The following is a 22,829-nucleotide window of genomic DNA, read 5'->3' as shown; positions in this document are numbered from 1 at the left end:
AAATGGGAAAATACTGACAAGTGTAGAGAAAGTAAGGGATCTTGGAATGAATGTCCACAGATCCCTGAAGGTAGCAGGGCAGGTCGATAAGGTGGTTAAGAAGGCATATGGAATCCTTTCCATTATTAGCCGAGGTATAGAAAACAAGAACAGGGAGGTTATGCTGGAACTGTATAACTCATTGGTTAGGCCACAACTGTGTGCAGTTCTGGTCACCTCATTACAGAAAGAATGCAATTGCACTATAGAGGGTACAGAGGAGATTTGCGAGGATGTTGCCGGGACTGGAAAAATGCAGCTATGAGGAAAGATTGGATAGGATGGGGTTGTTTTCCTTGGAACAGGAAAGGCTGAAGGGAGATCTGATTGAAGTGCAATATTTTGAGGGGCCTGGATAGAGTGGAGGTGAAGGGTCTATACACCTTAGCAGAGAGGGCGCATAGATTTAAAGTGATTGGTTGAAAAATTAGAGGGTAGATGAGGATAAACTTTTTCACCCAGAGGGTGTTGGGGGTCTGGAACTCACCGCCTGAAAGGGTAGCTGAGGCAGAGACCCTCAACTCATTCAAAAGGAGTCTGGATATGCACCTCAAGTGCCGAAAGCTGCAGGTTTTCTACCAAATGCTGAAAGGTGGGATTAGAATAGGTGGATTGTTTTCAGCTGGCACAGACACGATGGGCCAAGTGGCCTCTTACAGTGGCTTAACCTTTCTATGATTGTATTCTATTATTCTTTATTCAGCAGTTTTGGCAGTATCTGTGGGGAGAGAAACAGAGTTAATCGGCTGAATTTTATACCGCCCCCGCGGGTCGGGAGGTGGTGTGGGGTGGTGTAAAATTGAGCAGGAGGCTCTGGGAGGCCTTCCCGTCCTGCCTCCGGCCAATTTTATGGTGGTCGGGCGGCGGGGGGAAAATGGCCCCGCCTGCCCACCCGAGGCTAATCAAGGCCCTTAAGTGGCCAGTTAACAGACAACTAAGGGCCCTTACCTGGCTCCATGGGCATTTTACTTGTGCCAAGCAGGCGTGCTGGGGACGTGATGGCTGCCCAGTGATAGCTGAAGGCCTTTCCGCGCACCGGGGTGGATGCCATGGAAGAGGGTGCCTGATTGAAGGCTGCCCCCGCTTCCCAACACAACCCCGGGACCCAAGGCACCGCCTCTCCCCAAATGGCTACCCTTGCCTTGCCGCCACGACCGATCGCTCCCCAACGAGGCAAGCCCAACTTACCGGAGGTCCAGGCTCCATGGCGTCAGCTGGGTGCAGTCCCAGCAGTGGCCACCGCTCCCGGTGGCACTGCTGGGACTAAGAGCTGGCCGGCAGCTCACTGGGACGGGACCTCCTCCCTCAAGCGGGTGGAAGTCCCGCCTCAGGACAATTAAGGCCCGGGGACCCGTAAAATGCTGGACGGATCCACGGGTGCGGCAGAAGTGGATTCGTCCCCGACTTTTATGTCAGTGGCGAATTCCCATCCGCATAAGGTAAAATGCAGCCCAATGTTTCAGATCGATGACCTTTCCTCAGACCTTTCTCGTTCCACAGATGCTGCCTTACCAGCTGAATATTTCCAGTATTTTGTCTTTTTATTCCTGTCTGTCTAACTCCCCCTTTTCAAAAAGAACAAAGCAGTTCTGATAAAGGATCTCACTTTAAAATTCTGACAGAATGTATTACAATTCTAGACTCCAGATCCCTCCATGTCATTGGGAATTAGCAAATAATCTGATTGAAATGTGGAACAGGCTTGAGGGATTGGATGGGCTACTCTGTTCCCATGTTCCTATGCTTTACCGATCTTTGCTGTCTCCTCCAGGATTACAGCAGAATTACTCTCCCTCCTGCACGCTTTGATATTCTAACTCTGACTTCCTTTGTATAAGTGCCATGAATGAGTCAGCTAATATGGTCAATTGTCAACAGCGCATTGGAGTATTGCTTAGTTTCAACATTGGTTTGTTAAGTCTGCCCCTCAAGGACATTTTCTTCTGTTCAAATCTTCTATCAGCAGGCATGTCGCCTTAGAAACAACGTGGCTAAAAAGAAAGACCCAAGATTGGATGACTGCTTTGCTGAACACTTCCACTCAGTCCGAAAGCATGACCCCGAGCTTCCGGTTGCTTGCCATCTCAACACTCCCCCTTGCTCTCATGCTAACATTTCTGTCTTTGGCCTGCTCCAGGGTTCCAATGAACATCAACGCAAGCTCGAGGAGCAGCACCTGATCATTTGATTCGGCACTCCACTGCCTTGCGGACTGAACATTGAGTTCAATAACTTCAGAGCATGACTCGCCTTTTTTAAAATATTTTATTTTTTAACCATGTGCCTGTTTTTCATGTTGACAGAGCTGCTCATTATTCTGCTATCAACACTCTCTGGACTGATGTTTTGTATTTCACCACAAGCATTAACACACTCTTTGCCTTTGTCCCAGGACAGCTTTGTTATTTAATCTCCCCTGCCCTATCAAACACCTTCCCCTTTGTTCTCTCCCCCACCCCCTCCCCTTCACTTGCTGAAAACCTAATTCTTTTCTAACCTTGCCAGTTCTGATGAAAGGTCACAGACCTGAAACGTTAACTCTGTTTCTCTCTCCACTGATGCTGCCAGACCTGCTGAGTATTTCCAGCACTTTTTGCTTTTATTTCAGATTTCCAGTATCTGCAGTATTTTGCTTTTATTCCAGTTTTTCCAACCTAACCTTGTAACTAAAATCCTTTACCCCTGGAACCATTTTCTGCACCCCCCTCAAGGACCCTCACATCTTTCCTAAAGTGTGGTGACCAGAACTGGATGCAATACTCCAGATGGGGCCTAACCAGAGCTTTATAAATGTTCAGCCTAATTTCCCTGTTCCAGTACCCAATGCCTCTGTTTATGAAGTCCAAGATCCATATGCTTTACTTACCATTCTATCAATATGCCCTGCCACCTTCAAAGATTGATACAAATGCACCTCCAGGTCCCTGTGTTCCGGCACACTCTTTTGACATGTGCCATTAAGTAAATATATGAGAGCACCAGCCCGAAAATAAAAAAATACACAGCTGAAGTGAAAAAGGACATAAGAGGGGCTCAGACACAGTCCAAGAATAAATTGGTGGTTAACAGAAAAGAGAATCCAGAAGTCCTCTGCAGGCATTTTAACAGTAAAAGGATTTTCAGAGGAGCACTGGGGCCGATTAGGGATCAAACGGAGATGTATTTTTGGAGACAGAGGCATGGCTGAGATACTAAATGAGTACTTTGCATCAGTGTTTATAAAGGAAGAAGACTTTCCATGTTATGGTAAACAAGGAGGTTTCTGGGATAATAGAAATAAAATACTGCAGATGCTGGAAATCTGAAATAAAAACAGAAAGTGCTGGAAATACTCAGCAGGTCTGGACGAGAAGCTAAATTATTACTTTGTGTCTGTCTTCACGGAGGAAGATACAAGAGGTCTCACTGAAGTACTTGAGATCCAAGAGTCTAGTGAGAATGAGGAACTGAAAGAAATTAGGATTAGTAAAAAAAAAGTAGCATTGGAGAAATTAATGGGACTGAAAGTTAACAAATCCCCGGGACCCAATGATCTTTGCCCTAGAGTCTTGTAGGACATGGCTACAGAGATAGTGGATGCATTGATAATCATCTTTCAAAATTCTATAAATTCTGCAATTGTGCCTGCAGATTGGAAGGTTGCAAATGTAACCCCACTGTTTAAGAAAGGAGGGTGAGAGAAAAAGGGGAACTACAGACCTGTTAGCTTGATGTCGGTAGTAGGGAAAATACTAGAATCTATTATAAAGGATGTGATTACTAGACACTTAGAAAATAATGGTCTGATTGGGCAGAGTCAACATGGATTTATGAAGGGAAGATCATATTTGGCAAACTTGTTAGAGTTTTTTGAGGATGTTACCAACAGAGTGGATAAGGGGGATCCAGTGGATGTGGTGGATTTGGGCTTTCAGAAGGTTTTTGATAAAGTCAAGCATTAGGAGGCTATGAAGCAAAAATAAAGCGCCTGGGATTGGGGATAATATACTAGCATGGATTGACGATTGGGTAACAGGCAGAAAAGGAGAGTATGAATAAATGGGTCATTCTTAGGTTGGCAGGCTGTGTCCAGTGGGGTACCACAAGGATCAGTGCTTGGGCCCCAGCTATTCATAATCTATATCAATGATTTTGATGTCGGGACCAATTGTAATATTTCAAAGTTTGCGGATGACACAAAACTTGGCGGGAATGTGAGTTGTGAGGAGGACACAAAGAGGCTTCAAGAGTGAGTGGGCAAGAACATGGCAGATGGAATATAATGTGAATAAGTGTGAAGTTATCCACTTCGGTAGGAGGAACGGAGGTGCAGAGTATTTCTTAAATGGTGAGAGACTAGAAAGTGTTGATATCTGAAGGGACCCAGGTGTCCTAGTTCATAAGTCATTGAAAGCTAGCATGCTGCTGCAGCAAGCAATTAGGAAGGCAAACAGTATGTTAGCCTTTATCGCAAGAAGATTTGAGTACAGGAGCAAAGAAGTCTTGCTTCAATTGTATAGAGCATTGGTAAGGCTGTACCTGGAATATTGTTTGCAGTTCTGGTCCCCTTGCCTGAGGAAGGATATACTTGCCATGGAGGGAGTGCAACAGAGGCTCACCAGACTGATTCCTGGGTGGTTGGATTGTCCTATGAGGAGAGATTGAGGAGACTAGGCCTGTATTCTCTGGAGTTTAGAAGAATGAGAGGCAATCTCATAGAAACTTACAAAATTCTTACAGGGATGGACAGGGTAGATGCAGAAAGGATGTTTCCCCTGGCTGTGAGGTCTTGAACCAGGGGGCACAATCTCAGAATAAAGGGCAGACCATTTAGGACTGAGATGAGGAGGAACTTCTTCATTCAGAGGGTGACGAATCTTTGGAATTCTCTGCCCCAGAGGGTGGTGGAAGCTCAGTCAGTTGAGTAAGTTCAAGAGAGAGAGCAATAGATTTCTAGTTGCTAATGACATCAAGGGATATGGGGATAGTGCAAGAAGATGGCTGAGGTAGACGATCATCCATGACCTAGAATGGCTGAGCAAGCTCGAAGGGCTGAATGGCCTACTCCTGCTCCTGTGTTCATATCTTCCTAGATTTAAGGTAATTGGCAAAAGAACCAGAGATGACATGAGGAAAATCTTTTTGCACAATAAATGGTTAGTATTTAGAATGCACTGCCTGATAGGGTGGTGGATATAGATTCAATTGTAGCTTTCAAAAGAGAATTAGATAAATACTTTAAGGATAAAAAGTAGCAGGGAAAGAATGGGGGAGTGGGATTAACTCTTTGAAAGAGCTGACACATACTCAATGGGCCAATTGACCTTCTTCTGTGTTATACTATTCTATAATTCTATGATTGTACAGGCCAGGAAGGTCTCAGGTTTGCAGAATTAGCTGATCTCAGCTGGAACAGCTGCTGGAGTTTTATAACTCCAGTATCTCTGAGAAAGGGGAAGGGGAAAATTAGCTTCAGTCCCTGCTCCAGTTTGCTATCGAGACAACCCCTGATGGAGATTGGCCAAATTGACCAATGATGCTCATTATCTAAACTCAGGCATCAGAGCATTAATTGTGCCAATGGAACCATATGTCAACACAAGTCAGCACCATTGAGAGAGGAAGGAAAATTATTCAGCAAAGCAAATTTTAAAAAGAGATAATAAAACAAATGTATAACCCTCTTGATGTATTCAAACGATCAATTAGTAGCTTTCCAAGTGAAAGAGGAAAAAGATATTGTGTTTTAACCTGAAATTTTGTTCAATAAATGCCATAGCATCTTGTGAAGAATATTTCTGTTCAAATTTCACATTTTGCAGAAGAGTATGTTATGTCTGTTGAATTAAAAACCACATATTTAAGGACTCTAGAAATTAATGTCTTGTTTAATTAGATTATCTGAGTCACCTTCATGCTTCAGAATTGATCACTTTAATAGCCTTTCCTGGGCCATTATTTTGGTAACATAGTTTTTCATTCCTGGTTCACTGGCCAATCTTAAAGAGAAGCTCAGCTATATTAATTAAATGATAAAACTTCTCATAATTTGCTAACGAACACATGTCTGAAAAATGTTCTAATCATGTGTCATGTACTCTCACCTCTGACAGATTTGAGCACGTAATCAAGGCTGACACTCCAGTGCATTACTGAGGGAGAGCTGCATTATTGGAGATTCTGTCTTTTGGCTGAGATGTTATACCAAGGCCCTGCCTGTCCTCTCAGGCAGATGTAAAAGATCCCATGGCATTATTTCAAAGAAGAGCAGGATAGTTCTCCTTGATGTCCTGGCCAATATTTATCCTTTAATCAACATCACTAAAACACATTATCTGATCATCATTGCATTGCTGTTTGTGGGAGTTTGCTGTATGCAAATTGGATGCTCTGTTTTCTACATTGCAACTGTGTCTATGCTCCAAAAATACTTCATTGGTTATAAAAATGCTTTGGAATATCTGGAGGTCATGAAAGGCACTATGTAAATCTTTATGTGTTATAGTGGTGCAATGAATTTCAGATTCTAATATGCATTAGCAGAACAGTATGTCTCATTCACTATATTTTGCATCTCAATCTACAATGATATTGTGACTGTATGATATTCTATAGAGAAGCCTCATGAAGGCCTGAGGTCAACAGTGAAGGATGCCACGAAAGGAGGAAACCCAAGATAAATCAAGTTGTTATGGGTTGACGACACCATATTTGGATCTTAAAAGACTGTAGATCTCAGAAGAAAGGCAAAGTTCTTTGTTGTGAGGTCCTGTAAGTGAATATATTAGAGTTGAAGAAGATACAATGTCTTTTGGCTTCAACAAAGTGAAGGTGCAGGAGGAGGAGCTAGAATGTGGATGATGACATATTTGGATTAGAAGGTTGAGAGGATTAATTACCTCAACAGTGTTGTAAAACAAAACTGAGGAGAGCTACAATGGAAAAAGAAGGATTGGAGCTCACCAATCAGAGGAAAAGTGTTGTCTTGTATTTTTGCATGTGATCTGGAGTTTTGGTGACAGCTTTTCAAACAATTGTAGCTCCCAGGAACACACATCTTAAATACCTAAATATGATAATCAATGGGTGTTGTATGTTCACTTTAAGAGTGATGTCCCTATAAGAACGCAGTATGCGAATGAGCTAAGTACCAGGATGTAGTCATGTGACTAGTAGCTATATTCACTCTGCACTGTAACACTCTGGACAAAGGTTCTGTATATAGTTTGCCCTGTATTGTATGTACTAGTTTAGCTGTTCATAAGCCCTCTAGAGGTCTTCAAGGAACTGGAATCCACATTGTGACACCCTAATTTAAGAAAGGGTGTAAGGACAGTCCTAGTGACTACAGGCCAGTAAGTTTAACATCAGTGGTGGGTAAGCTTTTAGAAACAATAATCAGGGAAAAAAAAAATACAGGTACTTGCAGAGGTTTGAGATAATTAAGGAGAGACAGCATGGATTTTTAAAACTCAGATAATGCTTGGCTAATCTAATTGAATTTTTTATGAAGTAACAGCAAAGATCGGTGAAGGGAAAACGATGGACGTTGTTTATATGAATTTTAAGAAAGTATTTGTCAAGCTGCCACATAAAAGTCTGGTTTAAAAAATTGAGGCTCATGGAATAGGAGAGTCAGTGTCAGCTTGGATAAAAAATTAGCTTACAAAGTTAGTCCTGGTAAATAGTTGTTTTTCAGACTGGAGGATGGTAGACAGTGGTGTTTCCCAAGGGTCAGTGCTGGGTGCACTGCTTTTTTTGGATATATATAAATGACTTGAATATTGGAATATAGAGTAAAATTTCTAAAATTTCTGATGATACCAATCTGGCAGACAGTGAGGATAATACAAATCAACTGCAAGAGGATATAGACAGGCTAACAGAATGTGCAGACAAGTGGCAGTTAGAATTTAATACCAACAAGTGTGAGGTGATGCATTTTAGCAGAAGGGATAGTGAGAGGCAATATAGACTTAATGGCACAGTTCTGAAGAGTGTGCAGGCACAGATGGACCTGGGGGTGCATGTGCATAGATCTTTGACGGTGGCAGAACATATTGGGAAAGTACTTAGCAAAGCACATGGGAGCTTGGACTTTATAAATAGAGATACTGAGTAGAAAAGCAGGGAAGTTATGCTGAACCTTTATAGGCCACAGCTATAGTATTGTTTCCAGTTCCGGTGACCACACTTTAAGAAGGAAGTGACCGTCTTTGAAAGGGTGCAGAAGAGATTTACCAGAATGGTTCCAGGGATGAGGGATTTTAGCTACAAGATTAGGTTGGGAAAGCTGGGTTTGTTCTCCTAAGTGCAAAGGAGATTGAGGGGCGATTTGATAGAGATGTACAAGATTATGATAGGTTTGGATAAGTTAGACAAAGAAAAGCTGGTCCCATTAACTGATGGTACAAGGACTATGGGCAAGAGATGCAGGTGGGAATGTGAGGAAGAACTTTTTTATGCAGCAAGTGATAATGACCTGGAAATCGCTGCTGATGAGGGTGGTGGAAACAGAGACAATAAATGATATCAAAAGCAAATTGGATGGGCATTTGAGAACACAAGAACTCAAGAAATAGAAGCAGGAGTAGACCATATGGCCCATCGAGCCTGCTCCGCTATTCAATACGATCATGGCTGATCTTGGGCTTCAATTCCACTTTCCCGCCCACTCCCCATATGCCTTGATGCCCTGAGAGACCAAAAGTCTGTCTATCCCAGCCTTAAATGTATTCAACGATGCAGCATCCACAACCCTCTGGGGTAGGGAATTCCAAAGATTTACAGTTAAATAATTTCTCCTCATCTCAGTCCTAATTAATTGGCCCCTTATCCTGAGACTGTGTCCCTGTGTTTTAGATTCCCCTATCAGCAAAAACGATCTCTCAATGTCTACCCTATTCAGCCCCTTCAGAATCTTGTTTGTTTCGATAAGATCGCCTCTCATTCTTCTAAACTCCAGAGAATACAAGCACAATTTACTCAGCAGCTCATCATAGGACAACCCCTCATCACAGGCAACCCTTTAATGAACCTTCGATGTACCGCCTCCAATGCAAGTATATCCTTTCTTAAATGTGGAGACCGAAGCTGCACACAGTATTCCAGATATAGTCTCACCAAAACCCTATACAATTGTAACATGACTTATTTATTCCTGTACTGCAATCCCCTTGCAATAAAGACCAACATGCCATTTGCCTTCCTAATTGCTTGCTGTACCTGCACGCTAACTTTCTGCATTCCTTATACAAGCACACTCAAGTATCTTTGAGCATCAACACCTACAACTTTCACACCTTTTTAAAAATATTCTGCTTTTCTATTCTTACGACCAAAGTGAATAACTTCATAATTCCCTACATTAAACTGGGGAAATAAACTTACAGGACTACAGGGATGGAGCAAGAATGGGACTGACTGGATTACTCCACAGAGAGCTGGCATGGACTTGATGGGCCAAATGGCCTCCTTATGTGCCATAATGACTCTATGGGCTTTGATGTTCCCGAGGTAGATCAATTCCCACCACCAGGGCCGAAAGCAGAAGCCGACCTGGCTCCGGCGGGTGACAGCACCCTGGGTGGCATTTTGGCAACAGCAGCCAATTAACACGTCACCACTAGGGCTGATGTCCAATTGGGCACAGTGGCCCACCCCCCCCCCCCCCCCACCAAACCTGCCGGCCCAATCAGAGGGCCGGCAGCTCAGCAGCCATGGCAGCGCCACCACATGCATCACAAAAGGGAGGGTGCCTCAATGCCGAGGTGCCATCGGAGACGGGTGAGTTTTTTTGAAGGAAGCTGGCTCCAGGCAGGCAGGCCTCAGTGATCGGGGATGGTTTGTTCTGGTGGTGGTGCCATGGAACGCCCATCAATGAGGGATTCCTGCTGGGAACCCACTGGGAGGCCACCAAGGCTTATCTGGCAGTCTCCCCACACAGCGGCGGCCCCTCCCGATGCCGGTGGAATGTCGGCGAGGCAGGAGGTGGCTCTTAATTAATTGCCTCAATTGGCCGTCTGGCGGGCAGTGCACCACTGAGGTTCCCGCCGCGAGAAATATCCTCCCCTCCTGACATCTTCCCTTGCCATATTGCTAGTCTTCACACCTTGCAGCCCAACTCTGAATGGACCAGGAAAATTCAGCCCTATGAGTCCGATTCCAATATGAAGTAAATTGACTCCAGTTGAAGATTGCAAGAAGTTGCCTCTTTGTCCATTTAGTTTGTCAAGGAGCCCAGAGAAGTTAATAGTAATATTAATAATAATATACAGGTTTAGTTATGTCGACAGACTATTGGACTGGGATTGTTCTCCTTTTTATCTAATACTTGCTGGTTGCTGTTTTTTTTCTTCCATTACTGCTTCCTGATTTTCTTGGCTTTCTTTAAATTTCAATCAGCTGGCTAATGCTGCCGGAAAAGCTTATCTTGTCACACCTATTAAAAGGTTTACACAAACACTTTATTCCATTGCTCAGACATGTCTTATGGCAAATGGGCCAATAAACAGCATTGGCAGCATTGGGGAGATAACTGCAGGCTGGAGTCTGGGCTCGCACCATCAGAAGTAGAACAATGGGGATGTAAGTGATGTCTTGGTGTACGAGGTAATTAGTGGCACATTCTTTTAAAGAATAGAAATTGTGCTGGTAACATTGCCGATCTCCTACCAGCAGTTTTCTAATTAGAAACAGTTGAATATTATTAGCAACCACCAATGGTAAGAATGTGGAAGTCGGTACTACAAGGAGCAGTTGAAGGAAATAGCATAGAAGTACTTAAGGGGAAGCTAGACAAGCACACGAGGGAGAAAGGAATGGACAGATATGTTGATCGGGTGAGAGAATGTAAGGTGGGAGGAGGTTCATGTGGAGCATCACCAGCAGAGACTTGTTGGGTTGAATAGCTTATTTCTATACATACGAGCACACGAATTCGGAGCAAGAGTAGGCCACTCAGCCCCTTGAGCCTGCTCCGCCATTCAACAAGATCATGGCTGATCTGATTGTAACCTCAACTCCACATTCCCACCTACCCCGAATAACCTTCCACCCCCTTGCTTATCAAGAATCTATCTAACTCTGCCTTAAAAATATTCAGACTCTGCTTCCACCGCCATTTGAGGATCAGAGTTCCAAGGACTTACGACACTCTACGAGAAAAAAATTCCCCTCATCTCTGTCTTAAATGGGCGACCCCTTATTTTTAAACAGTGACCCCTAGTTCTAGATTCTCCCACAAGAGGAAACATCCTTTCCACATCCACCCTGTCAAGACCCCTCAGGATCTTATGTTTCAATCAAGTTGCCTCTTAGTATTCTAAACTCCAGCGGATACAAGCCTAGCCTGTCCAACCTTTCATCATAAGACAACCCACCCGTTCCATGTATTAGCCTAGTAAACCAATACTGTACACAGTACTCCAGATGTGGTCTCATCAATGCCCTGTATAACTGAAGCATAACCTCCCTACTTTTGTATTCAATTCCCGCCACAATAAACTATAACATTCTATTAGTTTTCCTAATTACTTGCTGTACCTGCATACTAACCTTTTGCGATTCATGCACTAGGGCACCCAGATCCCTCTGCATTTCAGAGCTCTGCAATCTCTCACCATTTAGATAATAGGCTTCTTTTTTATTCTTCCTGCCAAAATGGATAATTTCACATTTTTCCACATTATACACATTTGTCAGATCTTTGCCCACTCACTTAACCTATCTATATCCCTTTGTAGCCTTCTTGTGTCCTCTTCACAACTTACTTTCCTACCTATCTTTGTGTCATCAGCAAATTTAGCAACCATACCTTCGGTCCCTTCATCCAAGTCATTTATATAAATTGTAAAAAATTGAGGTCCCAGCACCTGTGGCACACTGTTCATTACATCTTGCTAACCAGAAAATGACCCATTTATGCTTACTGTTTCCTGCTAGCTAGCCAATCTTCTATACATGTCAATATGTTACATATGAGTAATATTACATTGTTTACAGCAACTATACATTCCTTTTAAGGTTCAAAAACCCCAAAAGTAAAGGCAGTCAACTGTGGATAACAAAGCAAGTTAAGGATTATACAAGATTAAAAGAAAAGGCCTATAAAATTGCCAGAAATAGTAGTAAACCTGAGGATTGGGAGGATTTTAGAATACAGCAAAGGAGGACGAAGAGACTGATAAAGAAAGGGAGAATAGAATATGAATGTAAGCTCGCAAAAAATATATAAACGGTCTGTAGAAGCTTCTACAGGTACGTAAAAAGGAAATGTTTGGCTAAGACAAATGTGGGTCCATTACAGGCAGAGTCAGGAGAATTTAGAATGGGGAATAGAGAAATGGCAGAGAAGCTAAATGATTACTTTGTGTCTGCCTTCACTGAGGAAGATACAAGAAATCTCCCAGAATTAGAGATCCAAGGGATTGGGGGAATGAGGAATTGAAGGAAATTAGTATTAGTAAGAAGGTTGTATTGGAGAAATTAAGATTTAGATTTTTTTAGATTTAGAGGTACAGCACTGAAACAGGCCCTTCAGCCCACCGAGTCTGTGCCGACCATTAACCACCTATTTATACTAATCCTACACTAATCCCGCATTCCTACCACATCCTCACCTGTCCCTATATTCCCCTACCACCTACCTATGGGGCTGAAGATTAATAAGTCCCCAGGACCTGATATTCTACATCTCAGAGTGTTGAAAGAGGTAGCTATGGAGATAATGAATGTATTGGCAATCATCTTCCAAAATTCTATGGATGTGATAAATAGACACTTGGATAATACTGATCTTATTGGGTGTAGTCAACATGGATTTATGAATGGAAAATCATATTTGAGGAACCTGTTGGAGTTTTTTGAGGATTGATATCAGAATTGATAAAGGGGAGTCAGTGGACATGGGATACTTGGATTTTCAGAAGGCTTTTGATAAAGTCCCCCACAGGAGGCTGGTTAGCAAAATTAAAGCACATGGGATAGGAGGTAATATACTGGCATGGATTAAGGATTGGTTGACGGGCAGAAAGCAGAGAGTAGGAATAAACGTGTCATTCTCGCATTGGCAGGCTGTGACTAGTGGGGTACCACAGGGATCAGTGCTTAGGCCCCAGCTATTCACAATATATATCAATCATTTGGATGTGGGGACCAAATGTAGTATTTCCAAGTTCATGGATGACACAAAACAAGGTGGGAATGTGGGTTGTGAGGAAGATGCAAAGCGGCTTCAAGGGGATTTGGACAGACTTAGTGAGTAGGCAAGAACACGGAAGATTAAATATAATGTGGAAAAATGTGAGGTTATCCACTTTGGTAGGAGGAATAGATGTGCAGAGTATTTCTTCAATGGTAAGAGATTAGAAAGTGTAGATGTACAAAGGGACCTGGGAGTCCTAGTCAGTAACTCACTGAAAGCTAACATGCAGGTACGGCAAGCAAATCGAAGGCTAATGGTAGGTTAGCCTTTATCACAAGAGGATTTGAGTACAGGAGTAGTGAAGTCTTTCTTCAATTGTATAGAACCTTGGTTAGACCGCACTTGGCGTACTGTGTGCAGTTTTGTTTCCCTTACCTTAGGAAGGATATTATTGCCATAGAGGGAGTGCAATGAAGGTTCATCAGACTCGTTCCCAGGATGGCGGGACTGTCCTATGAAGAGAGATTGGGGAAACTGGGCCTGTATTCTCTAGAGTTTCAAAGAATGAGAGGTGATCTCATTGAAATCAACAAAATGCCTAAAGGGATAGACAGGGTAGATGCAGCTGAGATGTTTCACCTGGTTGGGGAGTCTAGATCCAGGGGACACAATTTCAAAATAAGGGGGAAGCCACTTGGGACAGAGATGAGGAGAAATTTCTGTACTCAGAGGTTTGAGAATTTTTGTAATTCTCTACCCTGGAGGGCTGTGGAAGCTCAGTAATTGAGTATGTTTAAAGCAGAAATTGACAGATTTCTAAATACCAATGACATAAGGGGATATGAGGATAGTGTGGGAAAAAGGCATTGAAGTGGATGATCAGCCATAATCATATTGAATGGCGGTGCAGGCTCGATGGGCTGAATGGCCTACTCCTGCTCCTATGTTCCTATTACCTCCTACACCATGAGATTTTATTTTTTGCAATAACCTTTGATGTGGCACCTTATCAAATGACTTCTGGAAATCTATGTACAGTACATCCACCGGTTCCCCTTTTTCCACAGCACATGTTACTTCTTCAAAGAACTCCAATAAATTGGTTAAACATGATTTCCCTTTCACAAAACTATGTTAACTCTGGCTGCTTACCTTGAATTTTTCTAAGTGCCCAGCTATAATGTCTTCAATTATAGCTTCTAATGTTTGACAGATATTAACTGAACTGGCCTGTAGTTTCCTGCTTTCTGTCTCCCTCCCCTTCTGAATATAGGAGTTATATTCACTATTTTCCAATCTAATGGAACCTTCCCTGAATATAGGGAATTTTGGAAAATTAAAACCAATGCAACAACTGGCCACTTCTATGCCATATATTCAATGTAATTCTATGAAAGTGAATGCATAATTTAATGCTTTTCAATATTGTTTTTACGATTATTCTGCTGGGACCATTGTTAAAAATTCAGTTATATAAACGTTTTCACCATGTGTACTGGCTGCCTTCCAAATCAGCCAATGGCACATTGAAAGATTTAGCAGTCACCTTAGTATTGCATCTGATACTTCAATGAGTATGTAGAGGGATTTTTCTCAAGGTTATCTGGCTCTTTTGGAACATCTTAAAGAGACTACCCCTCTCAGATACATCTTCCTCTGACTAAGAAAAAAAGTTTAAATAATTAAGCCATGTCTGCTTAAATGTTTGCTTTATTTTTCAAAACTGAAGCCATGTTGGTCTCAGGAAAAAAATGCCCAGGGCTTTCAGAAATTGTTAATAATTAATTATGCTTCTGAAAAACTGTTAGTTTGGTAAGGAGTCTGGAAGAGTGAGCAATAATATATATGTGTTTTGATATATGGAGAGACTAGACAAGCTGCTATTGTGCTCCTTGGAGCATTATTCTCTGCTTTAAAGGTTAAGAGACAGAGAGAAAGGGGCCTGAGTCTTTGAAGTTTGGAGTCCATGAGGGATGGTGATTCAAGGAACTCGGGTAGGGATAAAGAATATTTTCACGTAGGCCAGCTGGAAAGAACAAAAAAGATACAACTCTCCAAAGTTTTGAGTGAGAAAGAAAGAGAGAGAGAGAAAGAAACTTAAGTACAATGACATTTGTCTAAGTTGACTTAATTGATCAGCCACATGCCCTGGGGAAAAATAAACAGCAGGTTAGTATTGGAACCGTTGAATAGAATTAGCAGCTTTCTTCAAACGCCACCATATTTTCAATTTATTTTGGGGTTTGGTTGTGGAAAGGTTTTTTTGTAATCATCAAACTGAGGGATATAAATGTATGGAATGTAACATTTTCATTTCAAGAAAATTGCTTGCAGCAGATTTACTTCTTGCTCCCGCACCATTACCTCTGGTGTCTCCCAAGGATCTATCATTGACCCCTTCCTATTTCTCCACACGCTGTCCCTCGGTGTTATTGTCTGAAAGACAGTGTTAGTTTTCACATGTACACCGACGCCACCCAGCTCCACCTCACCACCATCTCTCTCAGAGATTTAAGGGGCCAATCACTGTTGCTAAATTATCAGACTGCCTAAAGGATGAGCAGAAATTTCTTCCAATTAACTATTGGAAAGACTGAAGCGATTGTTTTCCACTCTCTCTCCAAACTCCATTTCCTATATACTGACTCCATCCCTCTCCCTGGCAACAGTCTGGGAATTGGAGTGCTATCTTGCTACAATTGTACAGGGTTTTGATGAGACGACATCTGAAGTTCTGTGTGCAGTTTTGGTCTCCACATTTAAGACAGGATATATTTGCATTGGAAGCAGTACAGCGAAGGTTCACTAAATCGCTCCCTGAGATGAGTGGGTTGTCCTGTGATGAGAGGCTGAGTAAATTGGGTCGATATTTCTTGGAGTTTGGAAGAATGAGAAGCAATCTTATTGAAACATACAAGATTCTGAAGGGACTGGCTAGGGTAGACACTGAGAGATTGTTTCCACTGGTCGGAGAATCTAAAACACAGGGGCACAATCTCAGAATAAGGGGCCAATCATTTAGGATTGAGATAAGGGGAAATTACTACACTCAAAGGATTGTGAATCTTTGGAATTCTCTACCCCAGAGGGTTGTGAATACTCCATCATTGAATACATTTAAGGCTGGGATAGACAGATTTTTGGTCTCTCAGGGAATCAAAGGACATGGCGAGAGGGCGGGAAAGTGGAGTTGAAGCCTAAGATCAGCCACGATCATATTGAATGGTGGGACAGACTGGATGGGCCAGATGGTCTACTCCTGCTCCTATTTCTTGTGTACATGTGTTCTTGTGAGATAAACCAGTCTTGATATTAAAATTCTCATCCTTCTTTTCAAAACCCTCCGTGGCCTCACCCCTCCTTATCTCTCTAATCTCCTTCCCCCACCGCACCCACCCATCCCCACACCACCACCCCGACAACCCTCCAACCCTCCGAGCTATCTGCGCTCATCTACTTCTGGCCTCTTGAGCATCCCTGATTTTAATCACTGCACTATTATTGGCCATGCATTCAGCTACCTGGGCACTAAGCTCTGGAATACACTCCCTAAACCATTTTGGTGTAAGTGATCATAATTCAGTCAGTTTTAACATCATTATGGAAAAGGACAGAGATAGAAGAGGAGTTAGAGTTCTTAATTGGGGCAAGGCCAATTTTACTAAACTGAGGAGTGATTTAGCGGAAGTGAACTGGAAACAACTACTTGAAGGTAAATCAGTGTCAGAGCAATGGGAGGCATTCAAAGGGGAGATTAAAGGGGTTCAGAGTAAACATGTTCCCACAAAGAAAAAGAGTGAGATGGTCAAATCTAGAGCCCCATGGATGTCAAGGAGCTTACAGGGTAGGATAAGGCAGAAAAGGAAAGCCTATGTCCGTCACAGATAACTCAATACTACAGAAAGCCGAGGGGAGGATAGACAGTGGAGGGGTGAAATCAAAAAGGAAATTAGGAAAGCAAAGAGAGGGCATGAAAGAATATTGGCAAGCAAAATCAAGGTAAACCCAAAGATGTTCTATCAATGCATTAAGAGTAAGAGGATAACTAAGGAGAGAGAAGGGCCCATAAAAAAACAAAAAGGTAAACTATATGGAGGGGCAGAAGATGTTGGTATGGTACTTAATGAATACTTTGCGTCTGTCTTCACAAAAGAGGGGGACGATGCAGATATTGTAGTTAAGAAGGAAGAGTGCTAAGTATTGGATGTGATAAACATAGGGAGAGAGGAAGTATTAATGGGATTAGCATCCTTGAAAGTTGATAAATCACCAGGGCCGGATGAAATGTACCCCAGGCTGTTAAAAGAAGCAAGAGACGAAATAGCAGAGGGTCTGACCATAATTTTTCTGTCCCCACTGGATACAGATATAGTGCCCGAGGATTGGAGAACTGCTCACATTGTACCTCTGTTTAAAAAGGGAGTGAGTGATAGATAAATTAATTACAGGCCAGTCAGTCTAACCTCAGTAGTGGGCAAATTATTGGAATCTATTCTGCGAGACAGGATAAACTGTCACTTAGAAAGTCACAGGTTAATCAAGGATAGTCAGCATGGATTTGTTAAGGGAAGATCTTGTTTCCAACTTGATTGAATTTTTTGAAGAAGTAACAAGGAAGATAGATGAGGGCAGTGCAGTTAATGTGGTCTACATGGATTTTAGCAAGGCTTTTGACAAGATCCCACATGGCAGACCAGTTAACAAAATAAATTCCCATAGCATCCAGGGAAATGCAGCAAGGTGGATACAAAATTGGCTCAGTGGCAGGAAACAAAGGGTAATCGTTGACGGGTGTTATAGTGACTGGAGGGCTGTTTCCAGTGGTGTTCCGCAGGGCTTAGTACTGGATTCCCTGCTTTTTGTGGTGTATATCAACGATTTGGATGCAAATGTAGGGAGCATGATCAAGAATTTTGCAGACGACACAAAGATTGCCTGTGTTGTAGATAGCGAGGAGGATAGCTGTAGGCTGCAGGAAGATATCGATGGTCTGGTCAGATGGGCAGGAAAGTGGCAAATGGAATTCAACCTGGAGAAATGTGAGGTGATGCATTTGGGGAGGTCAAACAAGGCAAAGGAATACACGATTAATGGGAAAATACTGAGGAGTGTAGAGGAAGTGAGGGACTTTGGAGTGAATGTCCACAGATCCCTGAAAGTAGCAGGACAGGTTGATAAGTTGGTTAAGAAGGCATATGGAATCCTTTCCTTATTAGCCGACATATAGAATACAGGAGCAGGGAGGTTATGCTGGAACTGTATAACTCATTGGTTTGGCCACAACTTGAGTACTGTGTACAGTTCTGGTTACCTCATTACAGAAATGATGTAATTGCACTTGAGAGGGTACAGAGGAGATTTATAAGGATGTTTCCAGGACTGGAAAAATGCAGCTATGAGGAAAGAATGGAGAGGTTGGGGTTGTTCTCATTGGAACAGAGAAGGCTGAGGAGAGATCTGATTGAAATGCATAAAATCTTGAGGGGCCTGGATTGAATGGAGGTGAAGGGTCTATTCACCTTAGCAGAGAGGTCAGTGATGAGGGGGCGTAGATTTAAAGTGGTTGGTAGAAAAATTAGAGGGGAGATGAGGAAAATCTTATTCACCCAAAGGGTGGTGGGGTGTAGAACTCACTGCTTGAAAGTGTAGTTGGGGCAGAAACTCTCAACTCATTCAAAAGGAGTCTGGATATCCATCGCAAGTACCGCACTCTGCAGGGCTACGGACCAAATGCTGGCTGTTGGGATTAGAATAGGTGGATCCTTTTTCGGCCAGCACAGACACGATGGACCAAGTGGCCTCTTTCTGTGCCTTAAACTTTCCATGATTCTATGATTCTCACCTGTCCAGCTCTCTATCTCACCCTCCTCCTTTTAAGACGCTCCTTGAAAACTACTTCGTTAACCAAGCCTATGGTCATCTGACCTCATATCCTCTTATGTGACTCGGTTAAGTTTTGTTGAATAGCACTCATGTGAAGCTCCTTGGGAAGTTTTACTCTGTTAAAGACACTATATCAATGCAAGTTGTTGTTGTTATTATGCTGTAGACTATGTTCAACAACAGCTAATGATCCATTGCAGGCAGCTAAGGTCATGAACAACCATTCCCGCCAGGCTCGACTTTAACTCTCGGGACTGGGAGCTGCCCGTCCAGGAGTGTTATTAGATGTGCTCGGCCAATTTTAACAACTGGTCTTTATCAAAGTTTCTTTATTCATTCTCGAGATGTGTGTATCAGTGGCAAGGCCACCATTTATTGTTCATCCCTAATTACCCTTGAGAAGGTGGCGGCGAACTTCCTTCTTAAACCACATGAATTAGTATGCTGTTAAATTCAGGAGGCAGGAGTCTGACCCCAGGAACACTGGGGTGTGGTTCCCCACAGAAGGTTAGTGTTCTGGGGAGGGAATCCCAGTTGGTGTGACAGGAGAGGTGACAGGAATCCTGAGGGTAGGAGAGACCTAAGGTTTCCATCGTGCGGGTCTGGGGAAGCCACAGATGTATACCCACTCTACATAGCCCACAAGGAAACATTAAACATACATTAAGAAGTTCACTTTTCTGGGCCTCTTCTGTCCACTTTTCCTGTTGAGTGTTATTGTTGTTGTAGTAGTTGTAGCGTAGCTAGGACGTTGTACATAAAGTCTCGGGGCTGGATTTTATGCACCCGCCACTGGGAGCGGCAGCAAGGGTGAAAGATGCTGCCATGCCACTGCGATCTTCCTCGCGGTGACCTATAATAATATGCTGCTTGGGCCGCCACCCCCAATCACGTGGAGGGGGCGAACTGTCCGAAGCTGGCACTGGCGTCAGCTGTGTGTGCGCAGGCGCTGTTGTTATTTTTAAAGGGCAACCTGCTAATTTACATTTTAAAGGTGATGCCTCCCCCCTCACCCCCGCGACTGTTCTGATCAAAAATCTGCTGCCCCTTTCCCACCCCCCAATAATAAAATCCATTATTTGCCCTCTTCCCCCTCCTCCCCCCAAAACACTTACCTTCCACACTATCCTTTCCCCCCACCAAACTGAACAAAGTGCAGAGGTCACCCCTTCCCACCATCCCCTGCACTAATGATGTAAATTTGACCCACGCCCACACTAAAAATCTCGCCCTCCCCCCCTTCCCTGCCACTGCGGTGCCAGCTTTCCCCAAACGGGAAAGTGAAGGCGCGTTGAGTGCTGGCTCCCGCTCAGAAGATCACAGCCCAAGGGTAACATTGCTTTCAATTTTATTCATTGTGTTGATTTCAATATTGTAATCCAGGTCCCGTCGCCCAGCGGCGTGGGGACTGCCACGGAGCCTCGCTGCTGCTGGGAAGGTCGGGCCCGGCCCTCCTGGCGTTGGTCTTCGTGGCGGGCTGCGACTGGAATGATCTTCTGCCACGGAGCCCGATGTCAGGAGTTTTGTAAAATCCGGCCTCGGAGTCCAGATTCGGTCAACTAATAACTCTTTATTACATATGCATTACTAATTACACTCTCCTCAAGCATCCTTAGCTAGCATCCTTCATGCAGCTACTCTCTTCTCCCCAAAGCCAATTAACATGTGATTATTACATCTTCATCTCTACAGTGGGAATGGTTGCTCTCACTGTCTCCAACTTTAACCCTTACATGTCCTTATACTACATGTCTCCCCAAGTCTCTAACCAACATTTTCCTAAACATATACACTGTCTTGACTTAACCTATGACTCTTTCTCTCCCCACCCCACCCCCCCAAACCCCGCCACCCCCAAGTCCCTGACTTCACAAATTTAATCTGTTTGGAGGTTTCATGACTCTCTTTGATCTTTTTCTAGTGTGAGTTTTTTTTATTCATTCGTGGGATTTGGACGTCGCTGGCTAGGCCAGCATTTATTGCCCATCCCTAATTGCCCTTGAGAAGGTGGTGGTGAGCTGCCTTCTTGAACCGTTGCGGTCCATTTGGGGTAGGTATACCCACAGTGCTGTTAGGAAGGGAGTTCCAGGATTTTGACCCAGCAACAGTGAAGGAACGGCGATATAGTTCCAAGTCACAATGGTGTGTGACTGGAGGGGAACTTGCAGGTGGTGGTGTTCCCATGCATTTGCTGCCCTTGTCCTTCTAGTTGGTAGAGGTCGCGGGTTTGGAAGATTCTGTCTAAGGAGCCTTGGTGCATTGCTGCAGTGCATCTTGTCGATGGTACACACTGCTGCCACTGTGCGTCAGTGGTGGAGTGAGGTAATCAGAAGTCTTCCTTATAAGTCAGGATCGCTGACTTAGTTGATTTCTACTAAAGATTGTAGTATTCTGTTTGCTTTGGGTTTGTTCATCTTCATCTGGATCTTCCAAATGAATGATTGGTTCTTGCTTCTGTTGAATAGGGATATTGTCTCTCCGATTTTTACATATGTTACCTGCTGATAGTTTTTATATCTATGGATTACAGTACCTTCCCATTCCAGGTCATGTATTCATACTCTTTGGCCTTCATTCAGTTTCGGTAAGTTTCTGATACAAATTCTTTTGTTGTAATTTCAAGTTTTTTTGCCTTCTCTAAGAGTTTTCCCAATCTCTTACTCTCTTGTAGGCCCAGACATTCAATCCTGAAAGCAATTTTTTAGGCAAAACTGAGAGTTACATTCTTATCTCTCTCTACCCAACAGTAACTCTGCAGCTGATGGTCCACACATCAATGGTGTGGATCGATAAATTAAAAGTGAAGTTGGAAGACTTTCATTCTTCTTTAATAAGGACTTTATGGTTCTTACACCTCTTTCCAATTCACCAGTTGACTGTGGATACAGTGGTGAACTTGTGAAGTGTTGAAATCTTATTCTTGTCGCTAACTGTGTGAAATATTCATTCGCAAACTGTGGTCCGTTGTCTGACAATATGTCTCACAAAGATTTAAGGGCATTTAAGTGGTCATTGGATAGACATATGGATGAAAATGGAATAGTGTAGGTCAGATGGTTTCACAGGTCGGCGCAACATCGGGGCCCGAAGGGCCTGTACTGCGCTGTAATGTTCTATGATCTATAACTCTTATGATAGCTTTAGTTGTAGTTGAATATAACCTTCTCACTTCTATCCACCTCGAGAAGCAATCAGTAATGATTATGTAGGACTTCCCATTGAACATGAATAAATCCATACCTGGATGTTGCCAAGGTCTGGTCAGAAATTGAGTAGTTAACAGAGGTTCAGGCTGTTTTGCTCTTTGCATTGTATAGATCTGACAGTTTTGGATCAGATTTTCAATGTCTTTGGATATTCCTGGCCACCACACTGACGACTGTACCCTTATGGGCGGCACAGTGGCGCAGTGGTTAGCACCGCCGTCTCACAGCTCCCGGGACCCAGGTTCAATTCTGGGTACTGCCTGTGCGGAGTTTGCAAGTTCTCCCTGTGTCTGCGTGGGTTTTCGCCGGGTGCTCCGGTTTCCTCCCACAGCCAAAAGACTTGCAGGTGATAGGTAAATTGGCCGTTGTAAATTGCCCCTAGTGCAGGGAGGTGATAGGGAATATGGGATTACTGTAGGGTTAGTATAAATGGGTGGTTGTTGGTCGGCACAGAATCGGTGGGCCGAAGGGCTGGTTTCAGTGCTGTATCTCTAAATAAATCAAAACAATAAACTGCTCTGCAATTTGTTATTCCCATATGGCCTTGATGTCGGTGTTCTAAGATCTCTGATCTCAAA

The sequence above is a fragment of the Heterodontus francisci genome, chromosome 12 (genome assembly GCF_036365525.1).
Source record: "Heterodontus francisci isolate sHetFra1 chromosome 12, sHetFra1.hap1, whole genome shotgun sequence".
NCBI lineage: Eukaryota > Metazoa > Chordata > Chondrichthyes > Heterodontiformes > Heterodontidae > Heterodontus > Heterodontus francisci.
This window is presented reverse-complemented; position numbering follows the sequence as displayed.